The sequence below is a fragment of the Salvia hispanica genome, chromosome 5, assembly GCF_029641045.1.
Source record: "Salvia hispanica isolate PSC_SH4W2 chromosome 5, Shi_PSC_v1, whole genome shotgun sequence".
Lineage (NCBI taxonomy): Eukaryota > Viridiplantae > Streptophyta > Magnoliopsida > Lamiales > Lamiaceae > Salvia > Salvia hispanica.
Window position 1 is genome coordinate 21,721,515 of NC_142696.1, and position 16,708 is coordinate 21,738,222.

General features: G+C 38.3%; 2 pseudogenes across 1 annotated transcript; both read right to left on the reverse strand.

Annotated features, from left to right (window-relative positions):
- Positions 1 to 38: 38 nt before the first annotated feature.
- On the reverse strand, positions 39 to 2,306 carry LOC125186234 (scarecrow-like protein 30 pseudogene; annotated as a pseudogene). Its single transcript, XR_016130602.1, has 2 exons — positions 2,162 to 2,306; positions 39 to 2,060 (listed from the first exon to the last, which is right to left on the reverse strand). The product of XR_016130602.1 is annotated as a scarecrow-like protein 30 pseudogene (transcript).
- Positions 2,307 to 12,478: 10,172 nt separating this feature from the next.
- LOC125186232 (scarecrow-like protein 30 pseudogene) lies at positions 12,479 to 14,824 on the reverse strand (annotated as a pseudogene).
- Positions 14,825 to 16,708: the final 1,884 nt, after the last annotated feature.

Below are 16,708 nucleotides of genomic sequence, written 5' to 3' on the forward strand. Positions count from 1 at the left end.
ACATTATTACAAGAAGATATCGCTCTAAACAAAAGAAGTAAGAAATGAAATATTGGATTCATAATATAGTAAGAAATCTTGGGTCAAAAGAGAATCTCTGAGCTACTACTTGTAATACTTAAATTAAAAAGTGGGAAGAATCAGTTGTTGGTAGGTTTCCAGCAAGAAAAAGCGTGAAGAACTCGGCCTTTCCATCCCTGCAACATCCATTTGCCATCTTCATCAACCGAGAAGTCCTTGTGATAGTCTGCCTTCACCTTGCTCCTGACGTATCCCACGATCTGCTGATCCAGCGCAAGCTGCCTGAAACCGGCCCTCACAGTCCTTGCCTGCCACTGCTTGTACGTCTCCGGCCAGTTGAGCCTCTCCGTCCCCTCGCACGCTATAATGTTGGTGATGTCCTTCCCGAACACCTCCTCCTCGAACAGCAGCCTGTTTGGATCCTCCCGGGGCACTGTCGCCTCGTACATGTCGAACATGGACGAGTACTGGAACAGCGCCTCCCTGAATCGCGTCACGAAGAAGGGTGTGTTGTAGGTTCCGGTGACAGCTCCTTGGATAAACATGTCAGGGTTGATCCTCTTGATCAGCGTCAGCACTTGATCCCTCGGGCTGTTGGCCACCACCGTCTCGTCCGGCACGTTCTGCAGCCGGTAAAGGCAGTTCACCACCAGCAGCTCATCCCTCTCGATCTTGAGCTCCTCCACTTTGATGCTCTCCCATTTCTGCGCTATCGCCGTGTACTCAAATGGTACCCCGAATCGCTCGCAGTACCTGGCGAGACGGTCGCCCGTGTCAGCCACCCGCTCAGCTGGGCGGAAGCCCGGCTGAGGGAAGTCTATCCCAGTGATGCGGAGCTTGGGGGGGCCACCACGCCTCTCGGAGAGCGCCTGAATGAGGCAGGGCCACTGGAATCCGTAGAGGATGCCGAAGTCGATTATATGAAGGGTTGTGGCGGAATCAGCGAGTTTCCTGATGGTTTTGTTGGCTAAGAGATTGGACATTTTCTTGAAAGGGCAAGCCCTGATGTATGTCTGGTAGCCTCTGAGCATCACCGCGGCTGATATCCGGTGGAATAGAGCCGCGGAGCCAGTACCCGCCACACGCGCCTGGAGCGCGTTGGCGAAGTAATGGGCGAGGCGCTCTGTGCCGTCGCCGTGTGGGGAGGAGTGCTGCCGTATCTTAGCCAGCAGATCGTTTATGGTCCTGCTGTCGAAGGTAGCTACAGCCTGCGCGCATTGCATCAGCAGAGTCCGCAGATCCACCACTTCCTTGATCACTCCTTGCTGCTTCTTGCCTCCTTTCGGCCGACCCCTGGTTACTCCCTTTGGCTGCCATTTAGTCTTCGCCTCGCAATCCGAAACCAACGCGTCGTCGGAGTTGGAACACAAGAGCACTTTGTCGTACATATCCAACTCCTCCGGTTCACCACCGACATTGTTGGCTAACTGTTTATTGCTCCGGTAATCGCCGCTGTTGTCTTCTCTGTACCTGTGCTTCTTATCCCTCGGCGCCAAATTTTGGTACTGAATTTCGGAGGGGCTAAGGCTAGATTCGAAATCCCTAATATTTTCAGCCCAATTTGACTCGAGGAAGCTGGTGATATCGGATGAGCTTCCGCTAGCGGTGGAGTCGGTTTGATTAGAAGAATCGTTGTTGTTGAGAACATCGTAGAGAGATTTCTCAGTAGCCTGGAGAGCCAAGCAGTCGTGCAGCATACAGGGTTTGTTTTCCAAATCCTCCTCCTCCATGAGCATGATGCCTATGTACTTGAGAATTGCATCGGAGTGATCCATTTCTTTGGAGATCTCACCCTCCGGCGATGATGTATACGATCCTTCATTCTGCGATTCAACCGATTCAGATTGAGATTCGTCGAATGAGGAACCAACCCTAAGCCCCAAAACACGCTTTTCTTCAGGGAAAACTGCTCTCGACCGGCAATTCGGCTGGAAATCGTTTGCCGGAGCCAAATATCCTTGGACTAAAGTACTATTCATCTTCAGATCTTCTTCTCGATTTCCAGAAAATCTTCTTCTCTACGAGTGAGGCAAACAGAACTGTAACAGCATCAAAAACAGAAATATTAACATCTGATAAAATAAATCAAATTCGGATTCGCCGAACAAATTGAAGGAAATAGAAAATTGATTTGCTGTACCTGAAAGAATAAAAAAGCAGATGAAATAGTGATTTCGAGAATCCGACAAATGTATAAAGATGGAGGTCGAAAAATCTGGTTGAATTTTATAAGAAATGTGAATGGAGGGGTTTATATAGAGAAAGAAGAAGATGAGGTTTTTAAAGGATAGGAAGATGGCAGGAAGTTGAGGTGGGGGCGACTCACTAACTTTTGACTAAAGTCAAATCGTGTACTCAAGTTAATTAATTACTCCTACTTTATTAATGAACTAAATGCCTATAAATACATTAACTCTACTCAATTTTAATTTTTATCAGTTCTATTTTTTTGTCAAAAAACATAACCTTTTTTTATAGAATTTGAGTATGAAACAAAATTTCATCGAATAATAACTTAAATGTTAAGGAATTGACGTCCAATTCGATAGTACGGTTGAAAATGTCTCAATTGCGAGCTTGTAACTTTCTAATGATATCCATTTCTATTATCTTAAAGTTGCTGTCACTAGGGGGGGTCTCCGGCGGCGTCCCTCCCACTCGCCCTTCCCATGCCACGTCAGCACTAGCCCCTCCCATTCCACTGCCACATCACTAGCCCTTCTTACTGCACTAGCCCTTCCCACTCGCCCCTCCTACTAGCCCTTTCCACAATTAAATTAATTAACAATTAAAATTTAAATTCACAGAAATAAAATTCGACACGAATACGAACGAGAAATACGAAAATTACATTAAAAAACAAAATTACATAATTAAAAAAAATTACATAATTTAAAAAAAAACATAGTTTAAAAATAAAATTACATAATCCCCTCGGCTTTCACTCCTCCTCCTCGTCCTCGTCCCCGTCGCCCGTGCCGCTGCCACCTCCGACGTCCCCGCCCCCAATCTCGACGCCATCATCATCAATGGGTGGCATCCCTAAATCGCGCCGACATCGGTCGACCATCTCCTTGCACAGCCTTCTCAAGACTGGATCGTGCGTGTTATACCACTTCAAAGTGATCTGCGTCAGGGTCTTCGTTTGCTGCGCGCGGGCGAGGCTGTCGTCATCTTCTCCTCCTAGGACCTCCGATTCGACCTCGTAGGACCCGCTGCCGCTGCCGCTTCCCCTCGCCATCCGCTGCGCAGCCTGTTGCCCCATCGGGCGACGACGACGGCGAGTGTCTGTTCGTGGTAGCGGGGCCACTTCCTCGGCTTCGGGGAGCTCGTGCGGAAGAGTTGATCTTCGTCCGCTTCCAGCCCGATTCGACACCCACAACAAACTTTTGCGAATCCTTGACCACGAGAAAGGCCTCCCACTGGTCAAACTCTTTGATCCCCAAGTCTTTGCTGAGGTACTGGGCTAAGGATTGTCTCCGCACATCATCCTCAAACATGCCGCTGCTTACCATGCGCATGTTGTTTTGGTAGATTGCGGCAAAACGACTGAGCTTAGGCCTCAACCGGAGCCACTGTTTCCGGCATTGCTCGGGGATGCGAGGCTTCGCCCCAGACGGTTTGTTGGCGCAGTAGGCGGCACTGATGCGATGCCACATTCGGTCAACATACTGGTTCGCTCCGGTGTAGGGATCCTCTACAACACCGACCCATGCCTTCGCAAGCGCGACATTTTCCCACACGGTCCAGATCGTCCTCCGCTCAGTCTCATCCACACCCTCCTCCCCTCCCATCCCCGTGTGTGAGGAAGAGCTCGGGACTTTGCCCTTGCCCCTACCTCCGCTCCTGCCCGTGGCCTTGCTTTTTCTCCTGCCCCTTACAGGCCCCGCCTCCTCCTGGGGAGTCTCACGGATCGGCGATAGCCCCAGATCCTCAAAAGAGAAAGTCTCGATGCCGGCGTACTGAGTCTCCGGAACAGAAGAAGGGGAGTCATCGGCCAACAAATCTATATATGGCCGATAGACAGATTCCCCAGGCGTCCTCGGGCTCCTGTGCTGCATCGACCCACTCACCGACATATTTGGCGGCGTACCGCCCATCCCCACTGCCCCGGGCACCATCCCTCCCACCCCCGCCATATTTGGCGGCATACCGCCCATCCCCGCTGCCCCTGGCATAGTCACACCCATCCCCGCCATATTTGGCGGCATACCGCCCATCCCCGCAGTCCCACCCATCCCCGACATATTTGCCGGCATACCCGCTGCTCCCGGCATCATCTGACCCATTTGACTCATCCAAGTGTACATATTGTAGAACATTTGGGGAGTCATCGTCGGCATACCGCCCATCCCCGCCATCTGGGGATTCATCCCCGCAAAATTTCCCTCCGCGCCGATGGGAATCGAGGGTGTGTTCCCTCCGCTCGTGGTGGGGGAGTTTCTGTTGTACTCCATTGTAGTAGAAATGAAATTTGTAGAGAGAGAGAAACTTGTTAACACAAGTGGGGTGAATGAAATGAAGTTGGGGGAGCTCTATTTATAGAGTTTATTATTTATTAATAATAAAATAAAATAAAAATATTGAAATGTCGGACGTCCGAGTGGGACGGGCGACCTTCGCCACAGTGGCACCCGTCCCACTCGCCCGTCGACGGGAGGGGCGAGGCCATCGCAGGGACAGTCGGGACGGGCGTGGGTGCCCTTCCCGCCCACAATGGCGCCCGTCCGGTCGGACGTCGCCGACGGGCGAGTGGGAAGGGCGCCGTTGGAGACACACTTCTATCTATACTTTATTAGTCCATTAGAAAGCTATAGTTGAATCTTGAAAGACATACAACTATACTTTGAAATACTTACAACTAGGTATGTCACTCGGGCCAGCCCTATTCGGATTGCGGATCAATCGGATGCGGACTAATCGGGTTGTGATTTTTCCGAGTTATAAAAGTTCAACCATAACCCTAAAAGCTCGGATTTCGAGCTAGCTCAACAGGTTAATCAGGTTGCTACCTATAAAATTAACATGCGATCAATCCAATAAATAATAGTGAAAATTAGTTATATTTATAAAATGTAAAATATTTAATTATGATAAATTTGAGATATATGCTTAAACTCAAACATAAACATGATCAAATACTAATATTTAAGATTTATGCAAAATAAAATATAAACATCAAGAAATTTTAAAGCATGTTTTAGAAATTTAAATATATTTTATTAGTGAATTTGAAGTTTCTAATTTATTTATCTATTACTCTATTAATATAAATTTAATATATAAAATTGAAAGTTATTTTTTTAGTAATCTGTATTATAAAATAACCATCGAATTAGAGTCAAACAAATAGAACGATAGAAATTTTATCGGGTTTTCAAGTCTGGCCGGGTTAATCAGGTGCGGACTAATCGGATTGTAATTTTATCGGGCTAGAAATTTTTAGCCCTACCCTATAAATTTTGCGGGCTATTCAAACCAGTCCATAAATTACGGGCCACACTGACGTCTCTACTTGCAACCATACTTTTGGATTGCTTTTCAAATTCCAAATACGTACAAGTAGTAACTTTTTGCCTACAATAGGACTTACGTCGAATTCCAAAAAATAAATTTGTCCCAAAAAATGTTGAATTCCATAAAAAGTTCAAAAAATTCATGTATAATTTTCATCTAAAAAATATAATGGGTTAAAAGTATTTTATGAAAGGTAAATTCATGTATTTTTTAGAAATTATTTTTTTAATTTATATTATTAGTGAATGAGAAGGTAATTATTTAGTTATTTATTGCTATCTTATAGAGGTAGCAATAAATATCAAAGAATATTATAAAAGTCCCTCTAATATGATTATACAATATATCAATGGATTAATGGTACTAATAAAATTATTCTAAGTACTGGAAAGAAACTTAATTATATATGGACTAAATTTGTAGTTCACTATATTAAAAGATCTTATAGTATCATGAATATAAGGTGCGTCTCAATCTTGTCGTTGCTATTTAATCACTTTTATTAACGAAAGTATGTAACTTGCAGCATCTGTGTAATCGATAATTATTAAAATTAAATATTTTTTCCGTTCTATAGTAGTAGAGTCAATAATAGACTAATAATAGAGTGATCCTATTTTAGGGTAGATCTTTCATTTAATCTTCGTAAGAAAAACGCTTTTGCTGCTATAACCGATATTATTAAAATTAAATATTTTTTCCGTTCTATAGCAGTAGAGTCAATAATAGACTAATAGTAGAGTGATCCTATTTTAGGGTAGATCTTTCATTTAATCTTCGTAAAAAAAAAACGCCTTCGCTGCTATAAAACGGAGAGAGTATGGATATATATTGATTTAGCTTTTCAAAGTCCGGAGTCGGACCCCATTTCGGCGTAACCTTCCAAAGATGAAGAAATCAACACATTCTGGCCAGGTTCATTACCTAATCCAAACCAAGTAAAAATAATTAACAATTCTAAACGCATATAAAAATAAATAAGTGGATGGGATATTATAAATTTAAAATTACAATTAGAGTAGACAGTCAAAGTTCCAAGACTAAATTATTGCCACCGGTTGAGGGGCACAACTTACAATGATGCTATGCTCCACCGCTTCATTGTTTATATTTAGTCGGGTATCAGTATCTTTTCTTATGATTTGGCTGGGGATATCTTATACTCATATGATTCTTTCCATTAAAAAATAGATGTTAAAGTTAGAAAATGAGATATTGTTTTAGAAAATATTATTTTATGTATTAGGTAGAAAAAGATAATAATAAATATAAATATTTATATTAATGTGAGATAATTTTTTTTTTAAAAGAAAATATAATATTTTATGTGGAACAAACTAAAAAAGAAAATGTTAACATCTATTATAAGAATAAGGGAATAATAATATATACAAACAAAGACTTTTGAATAAAAAAGGCTTATTTTTGTTCGTGTACTCTATTCTCCCAATTAAATAAATAAAATTAAATATAAGAAAAAATAAAGTAGAAAAAATAAATGAGAATAAAATAGAACATTGAGTAAAATAAAAGTAATTAATTATTTTAATTTTTAATAAAAGTAAATGTTTCAACTTTATTAGGACATTCCGTAAAATAATACTCCTTATAACTCAACTTAATTATCTTATATAGACAGAGTACTTCTTTTAACTTTTTCTTTCTTAGGAGCTAAAGTTATCATACTCCATATTTTACTTTATTCATCTTCTTCGTTTCCCATTTATTTTCTTTTCTTTTTTTTTTTTTAAAATTGACGTGAAAATAGATAGAGTAAATTTCTCATTGTAAATAGTTCTAAGATATAATAGAAAACAAGATAAAAAATTAAAAAAAAGAGGGAGACAAAAATATAAAAATACATATAGTAGTTGAATTAATTAATTAATCAGAGTATTTAATAAATGATAAATTAAGATCATATTGTCACCTATTAAATAAAGAGTGAGAAACCTAGAGAAGAGAGAGATGAAAGATAAATCAAACAACATTATTACTATAATTAATACTCATAGGATAGATAACTTATTTATTTTAAAATTTTATAATAAAAAAATTGTTAAAACTATGTATTCTTATTATATTTTATTTATTATTTTTTATCAAACTGCCACTAACAGGTAATTGCTATAATATTATTATTATTATTATTATTATTATTATTATTATTATTTATTTATTTATTTATTTATTTTATGAGTACTTGTTGATGTGATTATTTTTTTCTTAATTTGACGTTTGATGATAGATTATTTTGAAATGCGGCGGAAGACTTGTAACTGTTGATGAATGATGACACAACGGATATGAATAAATCGTTGATAAGTTATGAAGTGAGTGAATGATGCCACAAACGATTGTGAAATGTTGTTTAATAAATCGGATAAAAGTCTCAATAAATTAAAAAATTCAAGAGAGAACTTAAGAGTAATAAAACTCATAATTATATCCTTAATTTTCAAAGATGCGTCTTTATAGTCCAACAATTAGACCTTTATATAGGCAAAGAAAATCATAAACTTATAAAATAAAAAAATTAAAGAAAATAAACTAGAAATAAAACCTTAATTGTTAAGAGAAAAAAATATCAAACCAATTAATATTGATTAAAAACTTTTTCATCTACTTATTCTAATTCGTTAGAAAAAATAAATATTATTATAAACTTGCTTAGCTTGCAATTTTTGTATGCAACACTTGTATTATTATTATTATTATCTAAACAAATAGTACTAATAATTTATGTTACTTCCTCCGTTCTTAATAATTTGTCCTAATATGATCCCGCACGAATTTTAAAAAAATAATATAAAGTAGATTATATTAGTTTTATAATAAAATATGAGTGTGAATAAGTTAGTGGAATGTAAGGTTTACTACTAAAAAAGATAAAACTTAAAAATGACAAATTTTAATAAGAGACGTAAATAAAAATAATTGATAAATTTTTAGAAACGAAATGATAGCACGATGACTTTGAGATGACAAATTACTAATGAAATGAATAATGAATGATTGGATGACCGGGAGCCGCCGGTGAAAGGTTGACCGATATTAATTTAGTATTGCAATTAGGTGGCAAAAAGCAAGCCCGAGTTTCTAGAAGCCTTGACCGGTCAACCAAACTGGACCCGCCACATTGGGTGCGGGCCCTGAATTTTTGGACGAGTCCGAAAAGAAAACATCATTGGAACTGGGTCGGGCCCAATATGGGACAACAGTAAATGCCGCCTTCACTTTTATCATTCCATATTTCCTTTCACTTACTATAATTTTATCATTATTCTATCTTTATTGCATTTAACTATAAAACTAAAAGGAAATGTGAAAGTAAGAAAAAGTATCGATAGAATGCTTTTGTTGAAGTGATTGTATCTTCACTAGGTTTCACATTGCAAATATCATTGCCAGCCCAAAACTTGTCAAGGAGAAAAATGAATTGTAGACTCCTAGTATTATCCAATTCTATTTAGAGAGTGACAACTAATTTAACTTCAGAGAGTTTGTATGATATAATACAGAGAGTAAGGGAATGCTAGATGAATGAAATCAAGGAATTAGAGAGAATTGTTGGTTTATGGTTCAATCTGACCACTGATCGAGTTAGAATAAGAATACTATAGCAGGGGAGTGTTATATTACTAACTCAATGCTTATTGCTAACTACAACTTAATAATAGCTATTAGATATTCAAATTAAAGGTCTAGATCATTAACCACAAAATGTCAATACGATCAACAAAAAACGTCAATAAGGCTATAAGATTAATTCCAATAAAAATCAATAGGGGTATTAATGTCAAGTTAGTTATAACTAACTTTTAAAAGAAATCCCAAAACTTTAAATTCATATAACATATATCAAATTAAAGATAATTTTATAAGGATTCCAACGATATACTACATGCATATGTTCCAACGTCAAAATTTGAAAAAAAAAAATCTAGAATTTTCGTATTTTTCGTACACAGGCTAATGTCAATACAGCTAAGATAAAATGTCAATATAAAGCATATACAATGTCAATCCTAAATTTGTGTTGACATTCTCAAAGCATTGTGTTGATATTTTCGAAACACTATATTGACATTTTCATCTAAAACCCTAATTTGGCGTTTTTTTAAAATTTTTTTCGATTTAATTAATAAAAACGAAAATTACACGTGGCAAATTGTAGACCACACGTTTTTTAAAATCATGTGGCCTTAAATTAGTTGTAGTTAGCAATTAAATGATGAGTTAGCAATTGATCACTCCCCTACTATAGCAAATACATATATATTATAAAAAATGTATTTAAATGAAGGATAAAAAAAAGACATTATAATATACATAATTGTATAATATAAAATATATCCCAATAGTGGTTGAAATAATGACACGTGGATTATATTTAAAATTTAAAAAATTATTAAATAAATTTAAAGGGTATATAGGTAAATTATTATATATGATAGTTAAAACTAACCACTTTCTCTCTTTAAAATCATCTCAAAACTTGACATTTACATAACTCTCTCGATTTAAATTATTTTTTCGTAAAAAATTATATCAACTTAAAGGTAATTTCATAAGGGTTCTAGCAAGATATCAATTGCATATGTTCCGACGATAACCGGATGATGAAATTTTATAATTTTATTTCAATTTTCGTACATGTTGATAAACATATTTTATATCAATACATGCATCAAAAAATCTCAATATAATGCACGTACAATATCAATAAAACTATGTTGATATTTCAAATACTTGTGTTGAAATTCTCATGTCACTATGTTAATATTTGTATTACACTATTTGATATAAAAAACCGTGAAAATTATGGACTATGTTATAATGGATTGACTATTTTACCCTTTTGTTGATATTTTATCTACTATTTACTAAAATCTGTGAGCTTTAATCTCATCCACTCATTTTAAGATCTAATAACGTAGGACTTGTTTTAGTTGTGGATTACATACTATATGCATTTTAACATGACCTCACTACGTACCAATATATCTACATATATTCGAAACACAAAAGGATTGAAATATGAAAATAAAATAAATTCTTTACTTTTGATATGAAATAATCGTAATTATGACTTATGTTCACTGCCCACACTTCAACTTTCTTCATGATTATTTATCTTTCCTAAAGTTTAATAATTTTTTCTTAATTCTATAGATTGATACTTAAATGATAGAACTTCCTATTATACTACCCTCGAGATGTTTGGAATTATATATACATAAAACATTTCTAATATAGCCTAATCTTATTAGAATGTTAGATTTCTGAAAATACATTAATAATTTGGCAATAAGAGCAGTTTCGACTTTCAATTTACGAAGCCGGTATTACAAGTAAAATCGCCGATAAGTTTTTGGTCACGATAAATACGGTGATGATAAAAAATGGTGTTCATCATGTAACATTGGGCTCATGTGACTGAAGCCCATTATCCTTGCCCGACCCAAAAGGGGGCTAGTTACAAATCCTTTAGAGCATCCACGGTAATAGGCGAGCGACCGGCTAGCCGATATCCGGCGCTAGCCGGTCCGCTCGCCGAACTATTGCAATCGGCGAGCGCCGCTTCGGCGAGAATATCGGCGAGCGCTCGCCAATCAGGAGGAATTTTAGTGCTGGATGATGTGGCATGAGGAGAAACAGACTAGCCTATTTACCATTGTGGATGCTCTTAGCAGCTCCAATAAACGCAATTAAAATAAATACTAAAAACTAAACTAAAACTTTAAATTACTCTCTCCGTGCCCGATTAAGAGTCACACTTTGATCGGGCACGAGTTTTAAGAAATGTAAGAAAAGTTTGTTGAAAAAGTTAGTGGAATGTGAGATCCATTTTTTTATATTGGTTTTATAATAAAATGTGAGTGAATTGAGTTAGTGGAATGTGAGACCTACTTACTATTTATGGTAAAAATGAAGTGTGACTCTTAATTGGGGACGGATTGAAATGAAAAAATGTGACTCTTAATCGGGGACGGATGAAGTATAATAGAAGCATTATCTAATCGTTTGCGACCCCCTCCCAACTAAAAAAATATTAAATGAGGAATAAAAAACTGAATAGGGAATAAAAGTTTTAATTTTAAAGGGTTATTATATAAACAGACATGGAATCAGTTCATTTAACCACTTAAATAGGTCAAAAGACATAATGTGAGGTCCAAACTTTGTCCGATCGTCTTAAAATTTAAATTGGAGGTAGAAGAGTCGTTAAGCTTCATTCTGACCGAAGTAAATTGAATTTATATAGTTAAATTTCAAGTTATTAATTTTTGAACGTGATGTTTGTTTCAGATGTCGTGTTCATTATATGGTGCATTCGTTGTGTTGTTATACCGGTGGATCATTCTGACCGAAGTAAACTGAATTTATATCATTGTAAACTTCTTGGTTGTATTATTTCCTTGTTGATAGTAGATTTGGTATACCGGTGGATCTTTTGTGGTTTTATCTCATCATATTAAAAAGATCAAAACTTGATGTTGCTACTTCTATTTTCTCTTTACTGTTTCTCATTATCATCCCATTGGCTTGTAGATTACATATGAGTATTATTGTATTATATTGTGATTTCTTGGAGAAATTTGTTCATTGATGCGCTTTGAATTAAAGCATGGACAACTCAACTAAAACATTTGAATGATAAGCTTGTATGTTTGAGTTTAATATGAATCCCTGCGTATTAGTTGGACTTTTCATTAATATAAATACATAATGACGCCTCAATCATTTAGCGTTTATTGCCTTATTATATCAACATTATAATCAATATTGAATTTGCATTATAGGAATACCAAATAGAATAAAGAGTGAACAGAATTACCGAGACACTTGATCGTCCGACATTTAACAACTGCCCCAGCCCCCAGTAGTTAATTCCCCCTGAATGCCAACTATTTTGTAGAAGCATTAAACTCAGATGTGAAAATGGAGTATAGTTTTCTTTATTTTTAGAGGCCGAATATTTTGGCCTAAAAAAAGGAGACATATATTAACCCAGATGTTTTTTTATCCGAAACCATCCAAGATGTATGCAATACTAATAATACCATCACAAAATTGGGTCCGACAGAATTCGGATCCACCTGTCTAATTTGCAGCTTATATTTGTAGGGAAGAAGAATTGAAATGCAGAGAGATTTTTCACATTGATTTGGGTTTGGGGAAAGGAGGCAAAGGCTTCCAACAAGAAAGCGCATACATAACTCTCCCCTTCCATCCTTGCAGCAGCCACCCTCCATCCTCCTCCAACAGAAAATCAGTATGGTAACCCCACCTCACCTTCGCCCTCACCTCCTCCACAATCTCCCTATTCAACGCCACCACCCCGAACCCGGCCCTCTGATTCCTCATCTGCCACTGCTTGTAAGTATCCGGCCTCTCCACCCTCTCCGCCCCCTCGCACGCTATCACATTCATCACATCCCTTCCATACACCTCCCTCTCATACATCAGCCTATCCGGATCCTCCCTCGGCAGCGTCGCCTCCATCATGTCAAACACCGACGAGTAGTGGAACAGCGCCTCCTTAAACCTCGTCGTGAAGAACGACGCGCTGTAGCTCCCGTTCGCCACCCCATGCACGAAAAGCACCGGATTTATCCTCTTTATCAGGCTCAGCACCGCATCCCGCTGGCTCCCCACCCCCGCGGACGACTCCTCGTCCGAGGTGTGCCTCAGCCTGTATAAGCAGTTGACCACCACCATTTCGTCGCTATGGATATCCAACTCCTCCAACTCCACCTCGTCCCATCGCTTGGCGATGGCCTTGTACTCGAAGGGGACGTTGAATCTCTTGCAGCATTGCACCAGGCGCCGCCCTGTCTGCTCCACTCTCTCCCCGGGCTTGAACCCTGGCTGAGGGTAGTCGATCCCGGTGATCTTCAGCAACGGGGGCCCTCCCGGCTTTAGAGATAGGCCGTGGATGATGCAGGGCCATTGGAAGCCGTATAAGATCCCGAAATCTATGATGTGGAGCTTGTTTGCCTCTCGAGAGATTTTTGCTATTGATTTGTTAGCGAATATGTTGGACATTCTCTTAAAAGGGCAGGCTGTGACGTAGGATTGGTACGACTTGAGGAGCTGCGCGGCCGGGATGGATTTCGCGGCGGAGGAGGTGTATAGCGCGGCGCCGTTGCCGGTCATTCGGGCTTCTAACGCGTTGGCGAAGCAGTGCGCGAGTCTCTCGTTGGGATCGCCGTAGGGGGAGGAGTGTTGTCGGATTTGGTTCAGGAGATTCTGCGCGGCGGCCGTGTTGTAGGTGGAGACGGCTTCGGCGCAGCGGGTGAGGAGGGTGCGGAGGTCCACCACTTGGCTTACTTTGCGGTTTTTCTTGCTGCCTTTTGGTCTGCCGCGTTTCACCTCTTTGGATTTTCTGTACTGCTTTTTGCTCTCTTCGTCGCTGTCGTCGGAGGTCTCGTCGTCGAGGCAAGGGGGAGAGTCGTCGTAGAAATGGGGATTCAGCTTTGGGCAGAGCAAGCTTTTGTCGTACTTATCCAATTGCACCGATTCCTCAGCATATCCTGCTGCTGATTGCTTGCTGCACCGCTCCTGATCTTCATTGTCGTCGCCGCGGGTTCTCCTGACTCCCGCGGCGGCGTGATCGGGAGAATTTTGTAGAAATTGGTGCAAGTTTGCAGAATCGTGATGAGGCGGATTGGAATCGACGACGACGGCGCGGCTGTCGGTGAGCCAATCGAGATCGCAGGAGATGGTGGAAGGATCGGAGGAGGGAGGGAAATTAGCGGATCCGGTGAAATCGAGCGGCGGCGCGGAGGCACGGTCGCTGAGGGCGTCGTGGAAGTATTTCTCGGCGGCTTGGAGAGCGGAGCAGTCCTGGAACATGCAGGGGCGGTGGTCCAAGTCGTCTTCCTCCATCAGCATCCGCTTTATGTAGTCGAAGACGTTGCCGAAGTAATCGCCCGGCACAGAACCTTCGCCGCCGCTGCTATGATGCGCCGCCGCCTCTTCGGCGTAGCTTAATTGGAACTCATTCCGTGAAATAGTCCCCATTTTTCCCAACTATTTTGTAGTACTCCCAACAAATTTACTTGGATCTCACATTGGAGAGTGATTCTAATTTAAGCTAGTTGGGTTGGGATTATAAAATACTAAAAATGTATTGAAACTCGCAATGGTGTCGTGGAGTTGCAGCTGAGGTTTGGGATTTCAATCTTGCAGATGATCGTGCCTCTGTCGACACGAGCCGATTAAAAAAATTGAATCGAATCAACACAGATTAACTTTACTATACTGCTATAAACTATAGCAGAATTTATTCATTTTAATGGATAGTGGCCTTTTAAGTTATTGGAATTTTAAATTTAACTTATTGATTGGACGTAACAAATCTGAGATTATGGTAAAAAGTAGATATTGGCCTTTGTATGTCCCTTGCGCGGGTGCAACGGCCGATTTAATTTCTGATCTACATTCTTGATTTCAACATTTGTGCCCGCCCATTCAAATGGACTACTAGTGCTATATGCTAAGTGACCGAGAATAAAGTAGAAATGGGAATAATATGGAGATGGTGATATTCCTATTCTAGCGAACGTCTTAATTAGACTATGAATATTCTAATTTTTAAATTTTGTGTTCAAAAGAAATGCTCCAATCACCTTGGGACGGATGGAGTATCATTTTGAATGAGACGAAAAGAGTATGTCTTTACGATTGGTTGAAATATACGCATTAATAATTGTATTGATAGTGAAATTGTCTCCAAAATTTGTCATCTCCATAATACGAACCAGTAATAGATACTAACGAAACTAATAATGTTGTCTATTTGTTGTCATTAGGGCTTGCACTTAACAAGCGTTTTCTTTTTGTTTTCACTAATGTCTTTGGCTCCCAACTCAAACCAAAAAGAAATATCGTCATCGTTAAAATAAGGAGTAGTAATGAATTATGTTTTCTTTTATGAAAAATCTCAATTTTCATATAAATTTACTTAGCAAATAAAATTCTATAAAATAATCTCAAAAATTTGTGATTTTATTCAACACTAAGCAATTTCTCATTACTTCTAGTTGGGGAAGAAAAAGAATACTAGTACTACGAAATTATTATAGAAAGAATAACAAGAAGTAAGATTCCCCAAAAAACTGTGTGAATTTTGTGGATACTGATTTTAGTAGGCATATTGATTTTGTGGATATTTTGATCATACATCATGTCAAAGCCTTTGATATTGCATCCATCATAAACTTTTATGATCGAATGACTAAATCTGTGTCAACCCTCACAGTAATTTTTGTTATCATTCTTGTCTTCACTAATATAGTCTTGGCAAGAAAATCAACACATCATAAGAGTTTATAAATGTAAAAATTATTTTGAGTCGACTTAAAAAATGTTATTATAATTAATATCTGCATATTTTCAACATATGTGAAGACCTAGCCGCCATGTTTGAATATGGGTTGAATGAATGAGAACCATCATATTTCTATAAAACAAAAAGAAGCATTATTAATTTGGCAATAATAGAGATATGATTTAGGTGACAGTCAAAACATAAACTGATAATTAATTTAGTTGGTATTTTGAGTCAATATCCTTGAAATGAATGACCTAATTTGTATGTGATCTGGCCTTGAACCCTTGAACCAATATTAATGTACATTTTTTTTAGTAAAATCACTTTACATATACTTTGGGAGTTTTATGATATCCACATATCTAGAATATTGTAGACTTACCCTAGGTATCCTATAATAGCTAGCTAGGTTTGTCACGTTATTCCCATAAGTTTGAACCAAATAGATAAGAATGTGATCCATAAAATATGATGTTACTGAAGTTTCTAACAATATATGTTCTGTCAATTTATGTTTAAAATAATGTATGGAGCCCATAATATATCTGTCCAAGATACTTATAAAATACGACATCAACTGTAGTTATATGTCCTGAGATAATCCAATATAAAATTAACTAGGCATCTGATGGAACTTGCTGGAAAATAATTCTACAAGATATGCATCTATATAGATCTAATCGCACTATCATAAAATAAAAAATTAAATGTGAAGAAGAATATGAGTTGATTATTGCACGCACCTTCTGTGTACATGTACATGAGAGAGATGAGTTGGTGTAAATAAAAATTAAAAGGTGACATGCATGTGATTAAATGTGAGTTTGT